The sequence below is a fragment of the Scyliorhinus torazame genome, chromosome 1 (genome assembly GCF_047496885.1).
Source record: "Scyliorhinus torazame isolate Kashiwa2021f chromosome 1, sScyTor2.1, whole genome shotgun sequence".
In the NCBI taxonomy this organism is placed as follows: Eukaryota; Metazoa; Chordata; class Chondrichthyes; order Carcharhiniformes; family Scyliorhinidae; genus Scyliorhinus; species Scyliorhinus torazame.
The window spans coordinates 168183940-168195039 of NC_092707.1; the positions used below are offsets into that span (position 1 = coordinate 168183940).

Sequence of the window (11100 nt, forward strand, 5' to 3'; positions counted from 1 at the left end):
TTGCCTCAACACACCAGTCTCTCTGTGTTAGCCTGAGTGTGAATGCCGTCCTCCATGTTCATACACGGTTGCTTTCACAACATGTTGAAAGATATATAATCAACATCTGCTCTGGTCAAAGCAGTTTGTAGGACAACATAAGCAATGGATTGATCAGCCTCCAAGTGAAAATAGGTGGATACTGCGATTTTCCACTTATGCAATTCCAAGTCCATAGACAGTCAAAGGAGTCAAGGACTCTGTTGACCAGATGACAAACTGTCAACCATGACCTTACTGACTAGTAGAGAAGGCTTAATGGCCCAAATGGCCTCCTCCTATTTCTTACATTTTCTTATCAAACTGTACTTTAGAGAGAACAGTGGAAAATCTTAGCCATGGTCTTCCCACCTTGTCGACTCTTTTGTTTTCAATGAGAGCTGGGGTATGTGGCTTCCTCTAAAGGTTCAAAAGGGAAATGCACGTCAGCTGTGATACTGAAAACATTAAAAGATGGAAAGGTCCTGGGTTTAATTGCTGAGAAAGCTTTCACAGCAGGAACAAATGGGGAGGTGGTGGCATAGTGGTATTGTCATTAGACTAGTAATCCGGAGACTGGAAAATGCTCTGGGGTCCCAGGTCCAAATCCCACCATGGCAGATGATGAAATTTGAATTCAATAAAAATCTGGAATTAAAAAAGTCGAATGATGACTATGAAACCATTGTCGATTGTTGTAAAAAAATTTTTTTTTTTTTTTTTTAAATCTGGTTCACTAATGTCCTTCCTTCAGCGAGAGGAAATCTGCCAACCTTACCCGGTCTGGCCCACATGTGACTCCAGACCTACACAGGTATGTGGTTAACTCTTAACTGCCCCCCACTGAAACAGCCTAGCAGGCCACTTAGTTCAAGGACAATTAGAGATGGACAACAAATGCTGGCCCAGCCAGTGATGCCCACATCCCACGAACAAAGTAAACAAAACACAATATCTCTTTGCTCCCGGGTTAGAAACGAGAAAGGGAAATAAACAGCCAAACACCACCACATCCAGTGATAAATGCTGGAAATTGCAATTGTGATTATGAAGTGAGGAATAGGTGATGCACAGTTGCACTGCATCCATCATTGAATCATCTACAAGACATTGACTTGGGAATAACTGAATGGGCAAGGTTCTGAAGGGCTCCCTGCATATATGGAACTGGAGTCCTGCATGAATCAGTATCCTGGGCAGAGAGATAAAGTAAGCAGAATATTGGGACATGCATAAAGATAATTGACTATAAACTACTGGATGAAATCATTAAAATATATAACATGAATCAATGTCAGGCCAACATTTAAAAACAAAACATTTAGCTTGTTTTACTTTATTTAAATATGTAACATCCTTTAGAAAATAAATGCCATATTTTACCTGCATTCTTCCACACAACACTCAAGAAAACACAATACTAACACCAAATGTTGTGCTCTAGCACTGCTTAGCCAGCTGGTGCTGCCCATCATCAGATTCACTGGAGTGATAGACATAACTAATGGATCCATCAGTGTCCACATATTACCTGTGAAGAAAAGGTCAGGCTGCAAGCTGGTGAAATATGTAGTTCAATCTAATCACATTTAACATGAAAGGCCTAATGGGATAGAATGGGTACGGTATTTGAACCAAAAAAAAACATTTACAAATATGCACTTTAATTGGTATGTACATGATACTAAAATCAATGTTACTGACCCCACTTTGAATGCCAGTTGAGGAATCCTTAAACCCTACCAGGAGAAATTGGAACAGGTATGCCCAGAAGTAAATGTCAGACAATGGCGATCCAGCTCACTACATTTTACTGACAATAATAACAACTTGCATTTAGTTGGTGCCTTAAACTTAAAAAAACATGCCAAGGTGCTTCACAAGAACATTATCAACCAAAGTTTGACACTTAACCACAAGGGGAGACATTAGGGCAAAGAGGCAAGTTTTTTAAGCCTGCAGAAACGGTCAAAGAAAGTTCACCCATTTACAGCCTTTTATAGGCGAGTCAGACCGGGATTAAAATGTGGCAGGAAAAGATAAAGGGAAAGGAAACCCAAAGGGAAATGAAAAATAACAACAACCCAGCATCAAATCCATTGGCTGCTAAATTGGTCAGTGCTGTATAAAATGGGCTGCAAGGAGTGTGACATTCTTTGACACACTTAAGCATCAGCCCATAGTTCAACATTTCAGTCTGGATGGAAGTGGAGACTTTCTTGAGGCCATGACCCATGGTACAGGCACTGTCAGGGTTATGGTGCACTTTACCACGTGACCTGACAATACATGGAATCACTCTAAATGTGCCCCCTTTGAAGTCAGGGGGCTTCAAAGATGGATCACCTCAGTCATTGCTGGATAACTGACAATAATCAACAAATATTGGTGCCACCTTGGCAAATGTGGTTAATCTGGTTTTACTGGAGTACCAAATCATCCTGGTCTATGTTCCTTCATGTACTGCCATGGGTAATGATTGCAGTGCTCCTGAAGAATCATCCTGCCAAATGGTTTAACGGCCATTTGTATCCCTGCCACGAGGCCCATGATTTTAGTCCACCTTGACTGTACTAATCATCTGCCAAAGGAATGAATGTTTATCTTAGTCTGCAGATATGGGTACATAACTAAGCACAGAATGCCTTCCTGATGGGCATTCATCCTCATATTTCAGAATTTGACTCCGAGAGGAAGCCCATTGCTACCAGTAATGGTGTTGGGTCCAAACGAAAGATGCATACCTGTTGACCGAAAAAGTTCACAAGAATCATCAAAAACGACTTCAAAATTGTTAAAATCAAACCTATTTCCAATCACAACTCAGCAGCCCCGGCTATCCACATGACTTGGAATTAAACACGGAACCAGCAAAAAGACTGGAAAGATTGTTGGGAGTGTTATGACACCACTGCAATGCCAATGAAATACCCACCTGATTCATGTGGAACCCTGCACATGACCAGAAATACATGTCACACAAAGACAAAAATCTACTAGTTAATGGGTAGTTTGGATACAAAAATTGTTCCCACCAGTTCCATAGTTCTAGAACATAATATGTTGTTACCAAATATACAGAATTGATTTTCCTGAATCTTTAGAGATTGCAACTTGTGCATCTATCAATCCAACAGAAATTGAAATGAAGAACATTGCACAGAATAAAATTGATCTCTCATAAAAGGTGGCAAGTGTGGGCAATTTTCAGGCACATGATAAAATCCTTGGATGGATTCTCATTGGCAAGATATTTTAATTTACATGTGTCCATGTTAAAGACTAGATGTAAATTTTTGGCTTGAAATCCAATTTATCACGGGGGAGCCGATTAATATTTATCATTCGTACATATAACAGGTACACACATTTAGAATGTGTTTGGCAGATTTAGCAGATGGAATGGACAGGGCCCTTGTCTGGTGACAAGTCTTTTTCTGTCATTAACATTTTTGATGAGAGATCTTTTTCCCAAAGCCATTTCAGGTTCAATCCACTGTTAGATTTATCCATTTTAAAGTTACAAATTCAAAATGTAGACTTGGAGCCCCATTTTGATCCATATTCATTTCTCTCAGCAACTGTGAAAAGTGTCCACATGAACACCAATACCACCCACACCTCACTCTCCCAACACCTCCATCCCACCATCACTCTCAGAAGACTAAATGTGGAGCCAACCACAGGGATATAAAGGTGTGCCTGTAAAAGGGGCAGGGGACAGGGAAATAATAGATACTAAACAGTTGTCCGATCTGCAGGGGAGGCAATAGACCTCTGCATTTTTGTTACGAGGGAGAATGATTCCTAGATTTTAGCCCAGTCCTTATATTCACTCTTAAATGTTCCACGTAGCCGGCAATGTCAGTGATAATTCAGAGAGATATATTTTGCCCATGAATTATCATCATCGGGCAGTGAAACTATCATTCATCCTCACATACAAAGAAAGAGATCAGGGATGCAATCTCACTGCTTCAGGAGCAGGGAAGGACCAATGGTTAATACATGCCACAGGTCTCCTGCACAAATGAATATCAAAGCCAAATGAATTTAAGCCAGGGTTTGTATGGGCTGCCTGTCTGGCTGTGGTGTTCAATAGAAAGTTAAATGCTGCATCTAGTAGAATGTTATTGTCTACAGGTGGCTCTTTGCTTTTCAATATATAATGCCTATATTATGTCTCAGTAATTAACTGCAGATTGCCACTTCAGAAACTTGCAGTGATCACATTGAAATCATTAATGCTTTGTGTGGTTAAACTCAGACATTAGCTCCATGAAGTGCACTATTGGAGTGTCATGGAGAAACAGCAATCACCACCCAAACAAATGGACCCAAAATGCAATAACACTGCACACAGTACATTATTAAAAACAAACAGACATGGGAGTGATTTCAAGGTTGTGGTTATAAGCCACTTGAACTGTGCTCTTATGGTTTGTTGTCAGGCAAACCCCACATCGACTACAAGACGCTCCTGGGTATTAATTATTCTGAATATAAAAATGCAATGAATCGTGATGATAAACATCATTAAAAATGTATTTGTGCTTTATGTCACCAAGCATTTCACGAGTAGCATCAGTGCATAAAAAACATGGTATGTGCAACCCTCAAAGTAACTTCCTCCTTCCAAAAAAAGGTACAAGATTCTTAGAAATTTCTGGAATTGATTTTGAAATCAATTTGGCATATCCCCAATTTCCATTGAATCTGGTTCTTGAAACTGCTACTCAGAATAAGCTGTCTTCTTAATTTCACCATCCAAATAGTCAGACACTAATTTGAATGAATATATAAACAGTTTATCCAAACTTGCAAATCAAATTATAGATTGTTCTATTATTATTACCAAATAATGTGTGGGTACCAACTCCACCATGTTATATGTCTTTTCCCAGCTAACAGGGAGGACAAACATCCTGCTACCAAGTGTTTGGAAAGTGGATGAAACTGAAACCCCCTGCTTCTGGAGATGTAGCTCACCTTCATTTTCTGGGTAACCTGCTTAAAATCAGAAAGTCACTTTGCAGCAATGCAAAGCCAAAAACATTGGCATTTTATAAAATTCCTTGCTTCATTATAGTGAAAACCGAAGCTGAAATGCAGCATAATGGATAGAATTTCTATGCAGGAAAATCATCGTTTTGGGTGCATTGGCTGAAGAGACGTTGGCCAATTTGTAATGTTATCAGGCGCTAGACAAGTGCAAGTTCTTGTTGAATTTTTTTGCAATGCATTAAACAGAGAAAGAAATGCCAAATGTATGCAATGGAGAGTATAACAAAGCTTGCAACAACAACCAGCACTAATAATAATAATGTTTATTGTCACAACCAGCACTAATAATAATGTTTATTGTCACAAGTAGGCTTACTGCAATGAAGTTACTGTGAAAATCCCCTAGTCACCACACCCCGGTGCCTGGTCAGGTACACAGAGAGAATTCAGAATGTCTTATTCACCTAACAAGCACATCTTTCGGAACTTGTGGGAGGAAACTAGAGCACCCGGAGGAAACCAACGCAGACACAGGGAAAACCTGCAGACTCCGCACAGCCAGTGACCCAAGCCAGGAATCGAACTTGGGACCCTGGCGCTGTGAAGCAACAGTGCTAACCATTGTGCTACCATGCCAGTACAGAAAGAGCTTAAAGACAGGCTGGCATGCTGTGTCTTGCAACAATTTACCTTGGCACGGTCAAACCCAAAAATCAGATGGACCTTTGCATCAAAATATCAAACTGGAACACGATAGGAGCGACCCAGTTTCCACATTGCTCTTAATTGGAGGATTATGTGGAGGAATATATCTAGACTAGAGACGTTTTGTTGCTCTTGGATTTTTGATACATAGACTGTAACACAGAGCTGGAACAGCAGAACATGTTGAATTTCATCTGGAAATTGCCCAGAATTGGAAAGCCCAAGCAGGTGGAATGGATACCACACACATTGGGAGCTCAAACCGCCACACAGTTTCTTGAACATGCACTCTCTCACACCTCAAGGCTTTATTGCTCTTATAGTCTAAAGTGGCATGTGTACCCAAGACCATTGTGCATCAACTTAAATATGGCAGTATAAATACAGCCTTAACCTGTGCAGAGGTCAGTTGTTCTTGCAGCAGGAGTGTGGGATAGCAAAAATATTTCAACATCACAATTAAATAGAAATATTACATCAAAATGAATATATTCTACTATCCAGATTCATAGAATAGACAAAGTATCTCAAAAATAACAACATCCGAGTGTTATTTCAATCAGGAAGGACCAAATTAATTAGTTAACACCACCCAGTTTATATTTTTCAGTGTGCAAATAACCTTTCCTTGTATCTACATTGAACGCTAAATAAAATGACTCTTTTAGAATACATGCTACCAATTCAGCGCAAAAGTGGACCAGACAGCAGTGATTCAAGATCTCCAGCTACAAGCAAGGGATTACGCGGTCTGATTAACGAGCTGTGGACTGAGATCTATTCCCTGTAAATCCCCAGCAATGTAAATAACCCCCAGAAAGATAACAATTCATTTCAGAGTAATCGAATTTGGACTTACCAGATCAGAAGTTAGAGATGGTATGGAAAACTAAGTTGTTCTAGGGAAAGAATCCACTTCGTCCTGGAATTTAAAAAAAAGTGGCGTTTAAAACAACAAAGATGTTCCAGCACCGAATAGAAAACGTCCATCGAATAAACGAGACCCCCTGCTACGAAAGGGCTCCGATAATTGAACTTCTCACCATGTCAATTCATATAACGGACAATATTAATTAGTTCAGCTCACGGAAAGTGTATGCAAATCCACCTTCACTTTCACTGAAAGTAGTTAAGGTGAGCTAGTGTTATACACCAAAAATAATTGGCACTCAAGGTCATCACGAGTAAATTAGCGCGATTTAACACATTCTAAATACTGTACGCGCCCGACCCAGCAGATCGCCACACAACATTATAATTTCTGTACCGTTTGTTAAGTGCAGGTTGTTAATATACGGGGGGGGGGGGGGCATAAAACTATTGTTTTCCTACACGAGATTACTGGCCAAGGGTATTTCCATCCAAGCATTGCACTTTACCTTGTAAAAGATCAAACACAGTCTTGCTCGGGTCTTGGATGTCTTTTGTAAAGCATGTCCCAATGTGAGGACGACGTGAAATGGACACAGTTCTGAAGCACAATGCAACAATGTTACAATTCACAGCTGGGCTGGTTGAAACAGATAGAGCGCGCCCATTCCACTCGCTCGTAGGGGTGGCAATGCTCGCTTCTGCACACAAGCGACATCAATTTCCCAACACAAATTGGGCTGACGCTCCGCCTGCATTATTAGCGAGCCAAAATAGCTGCGTGTGCGTTATCTGCCTGCTCACTGGGCCGAGTGAGCGATTTGACTTTCAGCGGTTTTCCCCTCGCCCCCCCCCCACTTCTCCGCGGCAGTGGTTTGCTCCTGCGAACTGGGTCTTCCAGCAGGATGTCCACGCTGTATCAATGAACGGAGGAGATGCCTGCGGCTGGATCCTGCTGATTCACACGAATTGCGGCATGGACGAGTTGTCTAACACACAGTTCCAGTTGAAGCTGACGGCGGAGATTCCATTAATCAATACTAAAATGTCTCGAAGCACAGAAGGGACTTTTAAAAAAAATATCGTAAAATGTGGCATTTGGAATCCGAATGCTGAACAGCTAAACTTTGATACACTAACGGGATGGCAATTCCTGTAATTGTTCACTTTTTAAAAAGAGGTGTCATAATAACAATTGTGAATTATTTGATCTAGGTTGTATAATAATATCTTCAGACTTAGAAGTAGATTGCTGAGGCAAATGTTGACAAGGACAACATGGGTATACACAAGGATTTGCAATAAATATCAATCAATATTTCGCCGTCTCGGGTTAGAGGTAAATTCGCTACCTGTTGGGGTGCTGAATACACCTCCGCACAGTATAAGGTTCATTCTCGTGATCCGGGTGTTTCTGGAAAGGCCAGGCATTTACTCGCCATTCTAGTCGCCCTTGAGAATGTGGAGTTGGGGTTTCTTCTTGAGCTGCAGCAAGGGTGAAAACTGTTTTCACAAATCTGTTGAGTAAGGCAGTTCTAGAATTCTGGCCCTTGAACAAGGAAGGGGTTGATTTTTGGGGGGGCGGGGAGGGAATGTGGTGGGAGGTAATGATGTTCTCGTGTGCTTCCAGATGGTTGAAGCTATAAGTTTGGGAGGAACTGCAAATAAAATCTTGATAAGCTGTTGCTGCAATGCATCCTGTAGACATGTCTGTGTGGAAAGAAAGGCGTAAATGTGTCAGTCAGTGGATGGGGTGCTGACCAAGTGGGCTGCTTTGTCCTGGATGGCATTAAACTCCTTGGGCGTGATTTAACACAAGTATAGCAGGTTCTTTCTCAGCGCCTAATGTTTTTTTCTGGCCTCGGCTGGGAATGCCCCGCCGAGGTGGCACTTACCACACTTCCTGCACTGAGAGCTGGCCAGTGCAGGAAGAGAGCGGGCTGCCATTTTTAAATGCCACCCGGATCTCTCGAACACTGCGCCGCGATCTCCGGATCCCCCCCTCTACTGGCCCAACTTACCTCTTAGGGGTTCCTCAAGCTCCCCTGCATCCCACTTCTTAAGGGCAAGGCACCTTCAACCTGATCCCTGGCATGGGAAAACTGGCACCTGGGCACTGCCAGTTAGATTGTTGGATCTCGCGAAGCATTTTGAGTGTCGCAAATCTCACGAGAGGCCTCTTGCGAGACTTAGCGGCCTCGTTGTGTCACTGAGTCGGGGTGGTGAGGCCATTCAATCATGCCCTTTGAGTTAGTGTACTCATCCAACATCCAAGTCAGTCTACCCATCACATGCCTGACTTATGTCTTGTAGATTGTAGGGAGACTTTGAGAGTTAAAATGTGAGACACCCCTGTCATAGAATACCCAGAGTTTTGACCTTTCCTAACACTGTTATGGCTGGTCCAGTTCAGTTTCTGGTCAATTGTGACTGCCAGGATATTTACAGATTTGGTTTGGGGTGGGGGGGGATTAAACACTAGTAATGCCACTGGAAATTTAAGGGAAGGTATTTATGTTGCAGATGGTGAATACCTGGCACTTGTGCAGTGTGAATGATACTACAACTGGGTTCAAACAGGAGATGACAAAAGAGAGAAAAATAAAGTGAGAAAGAGAAAAAGTAGAATAAAAGCGAGTTCCAGAAAAAATACATTAAAATTAATGTGACAGGATTTCTATTCTATTCTTCATATCCATCCAATGTAATGACCTGTAAAGATGCTGGTGTCAATATGAGACAATGACTAGATTAAAATTAAGAGAGGGTGGGAGAGAGGGGAATTAAGGTTGGCAATGCTGCCCCTCCAATTCTTGCCAATTTTCAACTGCTGGTATCATGTGCAAAATGGTTGTGCTTTCCACTATTTTAGTTGAACATTTCCATTTAAACCCTGGCCTTGTAAGTGTGATTTCCAAGCACATCAGTAAAAGTGTTGCAATGTGGAGTTGCAGAAAACAGTGATTGATTATCCTCAAACTCATTTGACTTAACTGCTAAACAGAACATATTATTCAACAGATATTTTACACAAGCTGCAACTGCTGATATCTTAATGTAAAATTAATTTTGCCATAACATTGTTGTGGGAAAATGCAATTAAAGCAATACCCTGCAGAGCATGACTTACAATTCACCTACTCTATTATCATTTTTAATACTGCCCAACTTACAGCTTAGGGGTTCCTCAAGCTCCTCTGCACCCCCATTTAATCTTTTATGTTCAATATAGTGAGTTAGGACAGAAAGGGAAAATAGGCCTATGGTTCCACTCTAATTATTATCAAATGACCTCTGCTGAAAATATCATATGTGAATCTCCAGGAAGGACAGGATTGACACTAATGTACCCCATTATTGATGCTCACAGTCAAGGATAACACTTTATTAATCTCCACTTGGTGGGAAGGTACAAGACAATGAATGGTGTCTGGATTCATACCCCAGAATGACGTCAAAGTTGTCAACAACAGAGAGAGGAGAAATAAAGTAGCATTGTGGTTATTACATTTGGTGAAAGTCCACATTCTGAAACACTGCACCATCACCACTTCTCTTCAAGTATAATTCCTTGGTGAGAAACAGGAGAATTCCTATTTTGTTTTTTAATCAGAAAATAATGAAATCACACATTCAAAAGTGCAGATTTTAAAAGTCTGCTCCCATAATTTTGTTAGCAAGTTGTAATTTACAGAGACAGAAAGCTCTTTCATTTGTGGACTTCACACTGAAATGACAAAGTGCAGGTTTATTCTTTGTTGAATTAAAATGTTGTGCAACAATGTCATCCTGAAATATTAGAATCAGTTTGCCGTATTCCCTTCATTAACATATTGTGATATGTACACCTTGCTCCAACCCATAGTATGGTTCCGTTTGAGCAGTGTGGTTTTTGCTAAATATTTAAACTTTCTTTTCATATTTAACTGTTCCATTATAATGTTTGGTTCACTATCAGGACCACTTTTAACATTTAAAATGTTACAATTGGTTCTCCTCTCAGCCAGCACCAGCTTGACTAGGAACTATATCGCAGTTCTTCCATTGTTCCTTGGCAAAATCCTAGAACTCCTTCCTTAACAGCACTGTGAGTGTATCTACACTACACATACTGCAGCAGATCAAGAAGTTGGCTCACCACCACCTTTTCAAGGGCACTTGGAGATAAGCAATACAATGCTGGTTTTGCCAACGATGCTTGCATTCCATGAATAGATTTTTTAAATATATCATTTTGGGGAAGATTAGAATAGTTTAGCTGGCTGCATTTCCCTTTAAATTTCCAAGTAGCCAGTTTAATGTACAAGCTATCCAACTTGAGGGAATACAAGGAAATTAAATGCAGTCTGTTTGAGGTCAAGGCGACTACAAAATAATCCATAGAATCCCTACAGTGCAGAAGGAGGCTATTTGGCCCATCGTGTCTGCATCGATTCTTCAAAAGTGCACTGTACCTAGGCTCACTCCTCCACCCTATCACCGTAAGTAACCTTGTGCATCTAA

At 40.9% G+C, this 11100-nt stretch overlaps 1 protein-coding gene across 1 annotated transcript in view; it reads right to left on the reverse strand.

Moving 5' to 3' along the window:
- The window catches only part of LOC140416431 (hippocalcin-like protein 1), a 226159-nt gene extending 218853 nt beyond the window's left edge, over positions 1-7306 (reverse strand). The window contains exons 1-2 of the mRNA XM_072501127.1: positions 7107-7306; positions 6587-6649 (exon numbers count right to left, since the gene is read on the reverse strand). The gene's annotated coding sequence lies outside the window, so the exon portion shown is untranslated. The remainder of the gene's footprint in view (positions 1-6586; positions 6650-7106) is intronic.
- Positions 7307-11100: the final 3794 nt, after the last annotated feature.